At 42.5% G+C, this 14,732-nt stretch overlaps 1 long non-coding RNA gene and 1 other non-coding gene across 2 annotated transcripts; one reads left to right on the forward strand and one right to left on the reverse strand.

The window, feature by feature from the left end:
* Positions 1-5,566: 5,566 nt before the first annotated feature.
* On the forward strand, positions 5,567-13,391 carry LOC125342064. Its single transcript, XR_007209136.1, has 3 exons — positions 5,567-5,578; positions 12,921-12,942; positions 13,256-13,391. It is a non-coding gene; the product is annotated as an uncharacterized LOC125342064 (long non-coding RNA).
* On the reverse strand, positions 6,979-7,080 carry LOC125342249. Its single transcript, XR_007209187.1, has one exon. It is a non-coding gene; the product is annotated as a U6 spliceosomal RNA (small nuclear RNA).
* Positions 13,392-14,732: the final 1,341 nt, after the last annotated feature.

The raw sequence follows: 14,732 nt of genomic DNA on the forward strand, positions 1-14,732 counted from the left end.
TTTCTTTACTCTCTCTTTCTGTCTCTCTCTCCCTTACCCCATTCTTCCTTTCTCTCCCCCTTCCTTCCTTCCTTCCTTCCTTCCTTCCTTCCTTCCTTCCTTCCTTCCTTCCTTCCTTCCTTCCTTCCTTTTTTCCTTGTGGTTAATTGGAGATAAGATTCCATGAGATGTCAAGGGGACTACTCCGTGTCCTAAATGGGATGATTTTGGTTCAAAGCCGGCTTGGACAGGAAAGTCAATGAGACTCGTGTCTCCAGTTAATCACCAAGAGGCAGGAAGCAGTAGAGCTCTAGCTATGAGCTAAACACAGCAAGTCAAGCCCTGTCCTGCCTCCTGCTGGCATACATGAAATCCAGGCTCATGGACTATCCTGCCCAGGCTGTATTTGAACCATGATCCTCAGATTTCTCCCACCTTGAGCACCTTGGATAACAGGTATGAGTCTCCATATTAAAATCTTTAATTGGCTCTCCTTTGCCTTTTTTTTTTTACGGTTCTGGTTATTGTTTTGTTATTCTTGACAGTACAGGTTTTATGACTTGTTAATGAAGGCCTTGCCATAGTTGCTGAATTACTTCTCCTCCTCCTCTTCCTCCTCCTCCTCCTCCTGCTCCTGCTCCTCTCCTTCTCCTTCTCCTTCTCCTTCTTCTTCTCTCTGTCTCTGTCTCTGTGTCTGTGTGTTTCTCTGTCTCTCTGTACTTGTCTCTCTGTCTCTGTGCTGTCTGTCTGCCTCTCTCTCCCCCTCTCTCTCTCTTTAGAGCAAGCTTCACACCTTGAGCCACAGCTCAACTTCTGCTTTTTTGTTTTTGTGGAAAGTCTAGAATTGAAGCAAGGGCATGGCCACTGCTTCTCAGGTTTTTTTCCCTTTTTGCTTCACAGCTAGCAGGCTCTACCACCTTAGCCACAGCTCAACTTCTGTCTGCTTTTTGTTTCTGAGTTTTTTGTGGTGGTTAAATAGGAGATAAGAGTCCCAGGAGTATTCAAGGCACTACAGAGGCTTGAAATGTGAGGATCGTGGTTCAAAGCCAGCCTGGGTAGGATAGTGCATGAGACTCTTAACTCCAATTAACCACCAAGAGGCAGGAAGTAGTAGAGCTCTAGCCATGAGCAAAATACAGCAAGTTCAAGCCAACCGCTGGCACACCTTTAAACCAGTCTCATGGACTATCCTGCCCAGGCTGGAGTTGAACCACGATCCTCAGATTTCACCCACCATGAGCATCTTGGATAACAGGTATGAGTCTCAATATTAAAATCTTTAATTGGTTCTCTTTTGCCTTTTTTTTCCATTTACAGTTCTGGTTATGTTCTTGTTGTTGTTGAGAGTGCCGGTTTTATGACTAGTTACTAAAGGCCTTGCCATATTCACTGAACAACTACTTCTTCTTCTTCTTCTTCTTCTTCTTCTTCTTCTTCTTCTTCTTCTTCTTCTTGTCTCTGTATTTCTGTGTCTGTGTCTCTATCTCTGTCTCTCTGTCTCTCTGTCTCTGTTTCTGTCTCTCTCTCTCTGTATCTATCTCTCTCCTCCACATTAGAGGAAGCTTCACACCTTGAGCCACAGCTCAACTTCAGCTATTTTGTTTTTGTGGAAGTTCTAGAACTTGAATTCAAGGCATGGCCATTTTGTCTGTTTTTCTTTTCTTTTTTTTCCCTCACAGCTAGCAGGCTCTACTACCTTAGCCATAGTTCAACTTATGTTTTTTGTTGTTTTGTTTTTAGTTTTGTGGTGGTTAGATAGGAGATAAGTGTCCCAGGAGTAGTCACTACAGAGAGACTTGAAATCTGAGGATTTTGGTTCAAAGCTAGCCTGGGCAGGAAAGTCCATGAGACTCTTATCTCCAGTTAACCATCAAGAGGCAGGAAGTAGTAGAGCGCTAGCCATGAGCAAAACACAGCAAGTTCATGCCCACCCCTGGCACACACAAAAACCGGTCTCATGGACTTTCCTGCCCAGGCTGGATTTGAACCGCGATCCTCAGTTTTCATCCACCATGAGCATCTTGGATAACAGGTATGAGTCTCAATATTAAAATCTTTAATTGGCTTTCCTCTGGGTTTTTTTTTTCATTTACAGTTCTGGTTATTGTTCTTGTTGTTGTTGACAGTGCAGGTTTTATTACTTGTTATTAAAGGCCTTGCCATAGTCCCTGAACAACAACAACTTCTTCTTCTTCTTCTTCTTCTTCTTCTTCTTCTTCTTCTTCTTCTTCTTCTTCTTCTTTTTCTGTCTCTGTCTCTATCTGTCTCTCTGTCTCTGTCTCTCTCTATCTCTCTGTATCTATCTATCTATCTATCTATCTATCTATCTATCTCCCCCCCCCCCCCAATTAGAGGAAACTTCACACCTTGAGCCACAGCTCAACTTCAGCTATTTTGTTTTTGTGGAAGTTCTAGAACTTGAACTCAATGCATGGATACTTTATTTCAGTTTTTCTTTTCTTTTTTTTCCCTCACAGCTAGCAGGCTCTACTACCTTAGCCATAGTTCAACTTCTCTCTGTTTTTTGTTGCTTTTAGTTTTGTGGTGGTTAAATAGGAGATAAGAGTCCCAGGAGTAGTCAAGGCACTACAGAGAGGTTTGAATTCTGAGGATCGTGGTTTGAAGCCAGCCTGGGCAGGAAAGTCCATGAGACTCTTATCTCCAGTTAACCACCAAGAGGCAGGAAGTAGTAGAGCTCTAGTGATGAACTAAACACCTCAAGGTTAAGCCAGATGACTGAACACACACACTAAATCAAATCTCATGGACTTTCCTGCCCAGGCTGGCTTTCAACCCTGATCCTCAGACTTCAGTGACCTGAGCACGTAGGCCTACAAGTTTGAGCCAACATTTCAAAACTTTTAACTTGATCTTCTCTTCTTTCACCTTCCTTTTCATTTAGTTCATTAATTTGCTATTGTTGATAGACCTTTGCCACTTTTGCTCAGTTTTTCTTTTTTATTCTCTGAAAACTGGCTTGCTCTTCCATTGTGACAAAGACCAATTGGTTTCTTTTCTTTTTTTTCTTTCTTTCTTCCTTCTTTCCTCTCTTTCTTTCTTTCTCTCTTTCTTTTTCTCTTTTTCTTTTTCTTTCTTTCTTTCTTTCTTTCTTTCTTTCTTTCTTTCTTTCTTTCTTTCTTTCTTTCTTTCTTTTCTCTTTCTTTCTGGTGGTTAATAGGAGATAAGAGTCTATGAGAGGACAAGGGCACTTACACAGTGTCCTAAAATCTGAGGATTGCGGTTTGAAGCCAGCCTGGTCAGGAAAGTCCATGAGACTCTTATCTCCAGTTAACCACCAACAGTCAGGAAGAAGCAGAGCTCTAGCCATGAGCAAAACACCTCAAAGTTAAGCCGGAGTACTGAACACACTAAAACAACTCTCATGGACATTCCTGCCCAGGCTGGCTTTGAACTCTGATCCTTAGATTTCATTTACCTAAGCAGGTAGGGTTACAGGTGTGAGCCAACATTTAAAAATGTTTACCTGGCTCTTCTCTTCTTTCACCTTCCTTTTCATTAATTAATTAATTAATTTTTCTATTGTTATACAGCTTTGCCACTTTTGCTCAGTTTTTCTTTTTGTTCTCTGAAAACTAGCTTGCTCTACAATTGGGCCACAGATCAATTTCTTTTTGTCTTTCTTTTCAACCTTCCACCCTTTCTTCTTTTTCTCATTTTCCTTTCTCCTCCCTCCTTCCCCATTCCCTCCCAACCCCCACTCTCTCTTCTGTCTTTATTTCTTTCTTAGTTTCTTTCTCTCTCTTTCTTTCTTTTCTTTCTCACTTTACTCTTCTTTTCTTTTCTTTCCTCTGGTGGTTAATTGAAGATAAGAGTCCATGGGTACTACACAGTGTCCTAAAATTTGAGGCTTGTGGTTCAAGCCAGCCTGTGCAGGAAAGTCCAGGAGACTCATCTCAATTAAACACCAATAGGCAGAGAGTAGTGGAGCCTAGCCTTGAGTAAAACCTTATAAGTTCAAACCCACCCCTTGAACACATGAAAACAAATCTTATGGACTTTCCTGCCCATGCTCGCTTCGAACCGCGATCCTCAGATTTCACCTTCCATGAGCAGCTTAGATTACAGGTGCAAGTATCTATTTTTAAAACTGCAATTGGCTCTTTTTGGCTTTTCATTTATTGTTCTTGTTGTTAGTGCAGGTTTTATGGCTTGTTATTAAAGGCGTTGCCACTCTCCTCTAAGTTCTCTTTTTTCTCTGCTGTTTTAGAGCAGGCTTCACACCTTGAGCCACCATTCAATGTATATTTTGGTTTTGGTTTTTGGTGGAAGTGCTAAGGCTTGAACTCAGGGCAGAGCCACTTTGTCTAGTTTTTTCTTTGTTTCTTTCCTCCTACCTAGCAGGCTCTACTACTTGAGCCACAGGTCAATTTCTGTCTTGTTTTGTTTTTTGGTGGTTAATAGGAGGTAAGAGTCCCATGCGTAATCAAGGGCACTACAGAGAGCCTTGAAATCTGAGGATTGCGGATTGAAGCAAGCTTGGGCAGGAAAGTCCATGAACCTCTTATCTCCAACTAACCACCCACAGACAGGAAGTAGCAGAGCTCTAGCCGTGAGCAAATACCTCAAGTGCAAGCCCAACCCTGGCACACACAAAATACTAGTCCCATGGACTTTCCTGCCCAGGCTGGCTTTGAACCACCATCCTCAGATTTTACCCACCATGAGGTTACAGGTGTAAGTTTCTATTTTAAAAACTTCAATTGGTTCTTCTTTGTCATTCTTTTCATGTATTATTTTTCTTGTTGCTTTTTGGTCTTTTTGTTGTTAGTGCAGGTTTTATGGCTTGTTATTAAAGGCCTGGCCACTCTCCCTGAACTTCGTTTTTTTCTCCTCTCTCTCTCATTAGAGCAGGTTTCACATGTTGAGCCACATCTCAACTTCTGTTTCTTGTTTAGTTGTTTTGGTGTTTAACAGGAGATAAGAGTCCCATGAGTTAGACAAGGGCACTACAAAGAGGCTTGAAAACTGAGGACTGTGGTTCAAAGCCAGCCTGGGTAGGAATGTCCATGAGACTCTCATCTCTAAATAACCACCAGTAGAAAGTAGTAGAACTCTAGCCTTGAGCAAAACACCTCAAGTTTAAGCTCTAAAATAAGGTTCATGGACTTTCCTGCCCAGGCTGGCTTTGAACCAAGATCCTTAGTTTTCAGTGACCTGAACACCCAGCATTACAGGTGTGAGCCAACATTTAAGAATCTTTACCTGACTCTTCTTTTATTATCCTTTTTTTTTTTTTTTGGCCAGTCCTGGGCCTTGGACGCAGGGCCTGAGCACTGTCCCTGGCTTCTTCCCGCTCAAGGCTAGCACTCTGCCACTTGAGCCACAGCGCCGCTTCTGGCCGTTTTCTGTATATGTGGTGCTGGGGAATCGAACCTAGGGCCTCGTGTATCCGAGGCAGGCACTCTTGCCACTAGGCTATATCCCCAGCCCCTTTATTATCCTTTTTAAAAAATTAATTTATTGGGACTGGGAATATGGCCTAGTGGCAAGAGAGCCTGCCTCATATACATGAAGCCCTGGGTTCAATTCCCCAGTACCACATATATGGAAAACGGCCAGAAGTGGCGCTGTGGCTCAAGTGGCAGAGTGCTAGCCTTGAGCAAAGGGAAGCCAGGGACAGTGCTCAGGCCCTGAGTCCAAGGCCCAGGACTGGCAAAAAAAATTTTTTTTTTTTAAATTTATTGTTCCTCTTTTTGTTCTTAGGGCCTAACCACTCATGCACACTTTTTTTCTGTCCAAACTAGCTTGTGCTATAACTTGGGCCACAGCTCAGCTTCTGCCTTTTTTTTTTTTTTTTTTTTTTTGGTTAGTAGGATGTAAGAGTCCCATTAGTAATCAAGGGAACTTCAGAGAGGCCTGAAAAGTGAGGATCATGGTTCAAAGCCAGCCTGGGCAGAAAAGTTCATGACACTCTTATCTCCAATTAACCACCTAGAGGCAGGAAGTAGTAGAGCTCTAGGTATGAACAAAACACTTCAATGTCAAGCCCACCTCTGACACACATGAAAACAAGTCTCATGGACTTTCTTTCCCAGGCTGCCTTTGAACTGCGATCCGTAGATTTCAGTGACTGGGAGTAGCTTGTGTGACTGGGAGTAGCTTGTATTACAGGCATGAGTCTAGATTTTAAAACATTTAATTGGATCTTCTCTTCTTTTTACCATTTATTTATTTACTTATTTAAGTGTAGATTCTGCAGCTTATATTTAGGGCTTGGCCAGTCTTGCTGAAGTGTGTGTGTGTGTGTGTGTGTGTGTGTGTGTGATAGCAGATAAGAGTCCTATGTTAGGCTATGCTACCACAGGGTCCTGACTTGTGCTGATCTTGATTAATGTCAGCTGGTAGGAAAAGTCCCTGAGACTCTCATCCAATTAACCTCCAAGAGACCAGAAGTGGTCGAGAGCCACCTTTGAGCAGGAAGTTCTAGTTCAGTCCCTGAATTCATAACCCATAACTGCATACACACACATGCACACACACACAATCACAAATGTGAAGTGGGCTTTCCTGTCCTGGATGGCTTTGAAAAGTGATCCTCAATTCCAGTCCTTCTAGTAGCTAAAATTACAAGCATGAATTGTACAAGAAATGTACCCACTGCCTTACGTATGAAACTATAACCTCTCTGTATATCACTTTGACAATAAATAATTATTCAGAAAGAAAAAGAATTACAAGTGTGAGCCACCAGCATTTTGTTCATTTTATCATTTATTCATTTATTTCTTTATTGTCAAAGTGATGTACAGAGGGATAACAGTTTCACACGTAAGGCAGTGAGTACATTTCTTATCAAACTTATGACCTCCTCCCTCATTTTCCTCCCTCCTCCCCTTCCTAATTCTCTCCCACCCCCATAAGTTGTACAGTTGGATTACAACATATAGTTTTATAAGTATTGCTGTTGCATTGGTTCACCTTTTACCCTTTGTCTCTCCATTTTCATGTTCTCCTTCCCTTCCCTAGTTGCAATAAACAAGAAAAATGGAAGGCTTCACGAACTTGTGTCATCCTTGCACAGGGGCCATGCAAATCTCTGTATCGTTCCAATTTTAGTATAGGTGCTGCTGAAGCGAGCACATCATTTTGTTTCAATTGACTCTTTGTGCTTCTCTTCCACTCTGATTTTTACTTATTTATGTTTTGAGTGGTCTTAGTGCTAGATCTCTGTGTTTTTTTCCTTAGCTTTATTTTTTATTTTTTATTCTTTTAGCTTTTTCACTTAAGGCTGGGTTGTACCACTTCAGCTACCACAACACCACTTGTGGATTTTTGTTGATTTTGGGAGATAAGAGGCTCCTGGATGTCCTGCCCTGGCTTGCTTGGAATCACAATCCTCCAATTTCTGAATACTGTGTAGTGCCTTGGCTTCTCCTGGGACTCTTATGTCCTATTATCCACCCAAACGAGGGTGGGGGAAGAGGGGAGAGGCAGAAGTTGATCTGTGGCTCAAGTAGTTGAGCCTGCTAACCATGAATTAAGAAAAACAAAACAACAACTTGCAAGTCCAGTTTTGGCACCAGTTGTACACTCTGCTTGATGTATGAAAAATAAAACAAAAAACCCCGAACACATTTGGGCAATGTCCAGGTGATTCCTGAATTCATCTCCCATAGGCTTTTTAGATATAGGTGGTCATTTGTGTCAAGCTTTATGGGCAAGTTACGTGGGATTCAGCAATCAGGAGCCATGGGCAATGCTTTTCCAAGAAGGACTCAAAACTCACTGCTCATCATTGCAAAATAGTTCTTACCTCTGTGCAAGGAAATGAGAGGTGAGAAGGAAGGAATATGGGAAAACGAAGAGGCCTCAAACAAGGTAAGGAATGTTAACTTCAGATGAAATAAAACACAGGTGATATGTGTGCAATCCAAATGGGACACATCTCCTAGGTTTGGGTCCCAGTTAATTCAGTTAGTGAAACAAACCAATGGTGAGGAGTAGAACCAGTTATATAGTGTTCACTAACAGCAGGCACACGGCAGGCAAGTCAATTCGCTAACCTCAAGGAACATTGAACACACAGGAGTGAAAGGGTTTGGCTTAGATGACAGGGAAGGGGCAGAGCCGAGGAGGACTGCGACATTCCCCGAGAAGGATCCCACTGACAGCAAATCTAAAGGTGAGTGCTGGGCTCAGGAGCCTCACACCTGTAATCCTAGCCACTCAGAAGGCTGAGATCTGAGGATTGTGGCTTTAAGCTATCTAGGAAAGAAGCGATCTAAGAAAGTCCATGAGATTCATTGTTGTTGTAGTAGCTGAAGAGCACTTGTGGCTTTCTGCAACCCCAGGCAGTGAGATGGGATACTGAGCCAAACAAAAGTAGAAAGTACAGAGGCAGACGTAGAGAAAAAATGAGTGGGGACCAGGGGTCCTAAGACTCAGCAGCATTTGGACCCCGAGTCCCAAAAGCAAACATACTCATTTGAGTTCACACAGGGAAAGTGATCATGGATACCTGCAAAAAAGAAAGCATCTCTATTTCAAGCAGACCCCAATACACAGTTGGTGAGAAACACTGATTGCACAGTAAAAAGAGAAAAATACATTTAAACATTTAAGCAGAAATAACGAAATACCTTTGTTTATCAAGTACAAGAAATTTAGCACTGCTGCTTCAAGTCGCTCAGCACACACTTGTAGATGCAATTTCCCAGGTTTTCATAAAACTTCCTATATAGTCCTTGTAGTAAAGTATCTTTTTGCCTTCCATTTTTATTTATTGCATTTGCATAATACATCATACTTAAGACCATTTCACCTCCTAAACAGTTTTTATCTTGTAATTAACCAACTGTGAGACTCTTATCTCCAATAAACTATCAAAAAACAACAACAAACAAATAGAAGTGGAGCTGTGGCTTAAGTGGCAAGCCTTGAGTAAAAGAAGCCCAGGGGCAGTGCCTAGGCCCCAAGTTCAAGCCCTGGACGAAGCACCCCCCCCCCCAACACAACACAACATACGCACACAATCAGATGATGTATTTCAAGGTCTCAGGATTATTTGTGTCACCAACAAGTAAATCAAGTATCCATCTCTGTTCCATGGACCTGTGGTAATAGACAGTAGAGCTACCGCAGTACAGCATGTAGCTAAGACTTTGTCCACAGGCAATATATCATACAATATATTCACCATGATGTCCAACCCTTTTGATGGTGGAGCTGCACATCTTGGGGACTTGATGGGACGCATGTGCTCTTCAACTGGCCTTCCCACCCTCTGTGCCATCTGCTGCAGTGATTCACCAGCCACACCAGAGAGGAATTGGTAGGCTTTAACAAGCTCTCCCACATGACCTGAAAGGTCATGGAGGGCCTCGAGGGCTATTCCCCTTTGTAGGTACGCCATTTTATCTCCAGTCCTCTCCTTGCAGATGTGGGCCAAAGTCTCTTGAGGACCACAGCACCCTAAGCTTTGGGAAGTCACACAGTGAAGGGGTCCAGGTTAACAAATGTGGGGGATATACACACCCCCTCCTCCTGGAGATTCTCCTGTGTGTTCTCTAGGACACTGTACAGAAGCTGGGTCTTTTAAAGGGAACTTGTGTGGAGATCTCTGTCTGGCTTGGTCCAGGTGACACAGAAGTGCTTTTCTCCATCCCCTCAATGGTTTCCACAAGCCCCACGTGACTCATGTCTACCGGCTCAGGTGCAGTAATGGTGAAAAGGTCAAAGTGGCACAGACAGCTGTCCATGCTTTGAGCCTGAGTCCCCATGCCAGGCAGGTCCCGCAACTCCACGCTGGGGAAGTGAGAGGAAGGGTAGCTGGCTTGTGTCAGGGTGGTCTCAACCACCCCAGTAGGTGCTGACACCTCCTCTTCGTGTCCCAGGTTGCTCAGCACCAAGACCAGGGCCACCTATAACAACAACACTGACCTGGGCCCTGGGCATGAGCTGCAGGGTTTCCCTGTCATCAGAGACCACTTCTCGCACTTTCCCTCCTTCCAAGGCCTTGCTGATCTTCCTCCTTGCCTCCTCAGGTGAAATACTGCTGTCAATGTGTTTCAAAGCAGAGGGAACGCAGGGGCCTCTCCTAGGTGAGAAAATAAAGCAACTTGCAGGTGTAGAATAGCCAAGGAGTGAAGATGGTTGTGCACACATGCAATGGCATCACAGTGATAAATAAACCAAGTTCATATTCTTTTTTTTTTTTTTTCTGGTGCTTGAACTCGTAACCTGTGTACTCTTCCTGGGGTTTATTTTATTTTTCCCTCAAGGCTAGTGCTTTACCACTGGAGCCACAGCTCCATTTCCAGATAGACATTTTTGGTAGTTAGTTGGAGATAAAAGTCTCACAAGTTTTCCTGTCCAGGCTGGGTTCAAAGCTGTGATCCTCAGATCTCAATCTCTTGAGGAGCTAAGATTGCAGAGGTGAGCCACTGAGCTTAGTAACAACTGATTTCTTCTTTAAAAATTTTATTACCAAGGTGATGTACAGAGGGGTTACAGTTACATAAGTCAGGAAAAGGGCACATTCTTTTTGGACAATGTCACCCCTTCCCTCGTTCTCTCCCTGTTTTTCTGTTCCATTGTGGCTTTTTTTTTTGTGGCCAAGTGGAGGTAAGACTCTCCTAGACTTTGCTGCCCAGGCTGGGTTCACACCATGATCCTCAGAGATCAGTCTCCTGAGTAGCGAGGGTTACAGGCATGAGCCTGAAATTCAGGGATGGTCTGCAGCTTGTTCTGTATTTGTTATGTCAGTACTCAGCCCTGAAGCAACACTGGGGGCCTGGATGGACTTAGGTAGTGAATGCTAGGCAGGTCACTCATCTGATATGCTCCTAATTACCCCTAACCAGCTCTGGAAACTGCAGAGCAAGAGCCAGTGTGTGCCAGCTCGCTGGAAGTTCTCACTGTATTTGTCTAATTCAACAACTATTTATTTTCATGATACTGTAAGCACTCTTTTTCTTTCCCCAGAGAACATTTTTATTGGCAAATTACAATCATTACAGATTAGTAATGACATCAAGAATATATGTCTGTTGTTGGCTTTAATATCTAACCCACATAGGGGATCCAAAAATTGTATCAATATTAAGTTAGCATTTAAAGTTATATGTTACTATTATTACTGATGTTATTAATATCAGTACTAAAGCTCTCCCTCAAACATGTTTGTCTTGTTGGGAAAATCCTTGCATCTTCTCAGAGCAGGATCGGAAAAGATCATTGGTTATTACCAAGAAGGAAGGATGGAGAAGTGTGAAGACCTGAACGAAGAGACTTACCAGTGACTAGGGAACATCTTCCACAGAGCAGAGTTTGAACTCAGGGCTTCAAGCTTTGGCTCAGCTTGCTTGCTAAGCTAGAATTTTGATGACTGGAGCTATACTCCAGCCTGGATTTATGCTTGTAAACTTTGGGGATGAGAGTTTCAATGGTTTCTCTGCCTGGCCTGACTTTGAGCCAATCTCAGCATCCTTGACATTTTCCACTCAATGTGATGGTCTATACCGGGAGACACAGTACCATTCCTCTCTTTTTGGTTGTGCTGATCCCTGTGCGTTTGAGATTGTATACTTGAGGACTGCTGAGGCACTGATGTCATTTTATGCTTGGTGATTGCAAACCCATATAGGAATATGTATTTTTTGTATGGTTTTTCTTAGCATATAGTTGAATCTTACACAGCAAATTTACCTCAATAGCTTCGTAATGAAAAAATGCACCATCACAAACACACGTTACACATACTGCATATACATTCTATCATCCAGTCATCACCAGAGCTATGCCTGGAGTTTGGTTTGTTGCCTCAGTTTTCCAAGTGGCAAAGCTCACACAGTGATACTAATAATCCACATATGAAAGCTAGTACACTGAAGGACAAAACACGGGTCCACGTGAGAATGCCTATACTTGTCTCAGCTAATGGAATTAATTTGGCACACACTAATGGGATTATTAGACATCTGTAAATTCTGGAATGATGACTTAGAAGAGAGACCCCAACACAAAATTTGGCTAAAATATTTCCGCATAGTTTATAAGGGCAGCATAAGGAATGAAATGATCAAATGGTGACCATTTAAGACCACAGAAGACCAGTAAGTGAGGACTTCCATTTGTTGGGTATGATAATTTGCATATTCATTTTGCAAGTCTCACACACTAGGTCCAAAAACATGAGTCCCTTCCCCATGCCTCTCCTCTTCAAAGAGATCTGTCCCAAAAGTTGGGACACACATCAAGTCAGAAGTTTCATGTTCAGTTTGGGGAATTAATCTGTGAGAGAGGCAATCTGCTAGGCACAACCAGTTTTTCTAGCATATATCTGAACTTGGAGACAATGTTCTTCTGGTGTGGGCCCATAGATGTAGGAGAAACACTCTTTTCACTCTGATCTTTCCACGTGTGTAGCAGCACTTTTGTTGTTCTCCTCTTAATGATTACACCTCATTTAAAGGCAACTTTCAGGGGTGAATGACAAGATAGGTGGTTTTAGCTCACTGTAAAAGCTCCCGGGTCCTGAGATGAGAAAGAGTGAACCATGACTTGGATACATATCACCCAGCTGCTAACACTGGGGTTATATAATTTTTATGTAATGAGTTATATAATTTTTCAGAAAACCAAAGTATGTAATTTTTCAGAAAGTCGAAGGTCCTTCTACAACGTTCATCCTGTGGTAATTTCCAAACTTAGGCTTTAGAAGATTTCTGCCTTTGTATTGAAGATTTCAATTCTAAATTAGATTATTTTCAGATTTCCAGTAACAGTTCAAGGAATGATGTTGTGTAAAGTACACAAACAAATTATGATCTGTGTTACAGGGATTCTGATATCTTTGGAGCGCCATCACCCGGGGCAGTGAATCCACCCAAAGTCTGAAGAGTCTGCTCTCCAGACAGCTAAGCATTCAGCCAAGAAGCTCCAGTGCTATGGCCCTCTTGACCCTGATATAAAGCACAAAGGTCCTAGAGAATAGGATGACAGGTAAGCCCTGGTATTTTCCTGACATTAAGCTGAAGGGATGCTACCCAAGGATGTCTCTGGGAGGGACAGAAGCTGGGATGTTGAGCTAATATCACAGGATTTTCCCTAGACCCCCAGGGACCACCCAAAGTCCCCTTGTACTCCCTTGAGCACTCTCATAGCTTTGTCTCTGCACACCCCTAAGCTGTCTGTTATCAAAATGTTAACTTTATGTTTTTTCTCCTGCTTCTTTGTAACACATCTAACCCTAACCTCTGTTTTCTGTCCACCTCCCTGAATTTTTTCAAGTTCATTTTAATTTCCTTTGTTTCAGGTTTCTGGATCTCAGACCTCTTCATAGGAAGTCCACATTGCAGAGATCTGAGCACTTTGACAAGATCACTGTCTTGGGCATCCCACAGCCAGCTTTCTTTTGGCTCACTTTGTATACAAGTTCTGAGGCAAACCAAATAATTCCTTTATAGTGCTAAGTCTAAATTAAACGTTTCTTGTCAAAAGTTTGTCATCGAGATCCATTTTTGTTTTGTTTTGTTTTTGCCAGTCCTGGAGCTTGAACTCAGGGCCTGCACACTCTCCCTGGCTTCTTCATGCTCAAGGCTAGCACTCTGCCACTTGAACCACAGCACCACCTCTGACTGTTTTCTATATATGTGGTGCTGAGGAATCGCACCCAGGGCTTCATGTATGCGAGGCAAGTACTTTACCACTATGCCATATTCCCAGCCCCCGAGATTAATCTTGACTGGTGTAAGTTCCTCTCAGGAATTACCTTTTAACTTTTACAGAAGGAAATTGTTATGTTTTCCTTTATATTGTTATAGGTGCTCTCAAGTTGAAATCTATACATGTAAACATGCCCTATGATCTCCATTTTCAGGAGGAATAACAGCTCAGGTCCACAAAAAGAGGCCTGGAGAACCCATATACTAGAGGACTGAATATCACGCATGAAAGTTTCCTACCTAATCCTTTCCAATCGTGTTATATATAGAGGCTCATCAAAGATCACAGTAAACCTTTAAGAGTGAAGCATAGGATATCTGATATGAGGGAGGGAAACCAAAGACTTATTCCATAGTCTAATGGATAAGGTCTTGAAAGACAAGTCTGAGATTGCCTAGATATGTAGCCTAGAGTTATGAGAGGAATTTATAGGATGGGAGAAGAGGTAGGAATTCACAACACAGTAGGGCATGTAAAATGGAAAAACAAAAAAGGATGGTTATGGGGAAAGCCATCAAACTTCACATCAAGGTAGACCTACCCTAAACTCCTCTACTCCCACACATTTTGACCCTGATCCACCCCAAACCACCATCCCTTTGAAGAGCAATGGAGGTGAAATACTATTCCCTAAGACATCCCTGTAAAGAAACTTTTCACTAGCTAGCTGAAGAAATTATTAAAGGAAAGGCAGGCAGAGCACAGCAAACGCTGACAGACAGTGCCCAAGCTGTGAGTTCAAGCTACAGGACCAATCGCAGAAAGCAAAAAACACCCTTAAAGGAAAGGTGAAATTCAGAAACAAATAACCAAACACTCCTTAGTGTTTCATAGATGGAATCTGGGAATTTCTGGGGAATTAACTATTAGATTTTGAGAAATCTAAGTTGAGCTGTCACAATCCTGCTGTTTTATTCCAGTGGATACATTAGAGCAGGGGGAAATGATCCAAGCATCAGTTTAGTGGCTGTGAATACTTTTAAAGTGAGAGGGGAGCTATTCAAAAATGTAAGGCACACCAGAGACATAATTTACAGTCAATGGGACATTCAATAGTATCTGTTGAA

This window comes from Perognathus longimembris, chromosome 25, assembly GCF_023159225.1.
Source record: "Perognathus longimembris pacificus isolate PPM17 chromosome 25, ASM2315922v1, whole genome shotgun sequence".
NCBI lineage: Eukaryota > Metazoa > Chordata > Mammalia > Rodentia > Heteromyidae > Perognathus > Perognathus longimembris.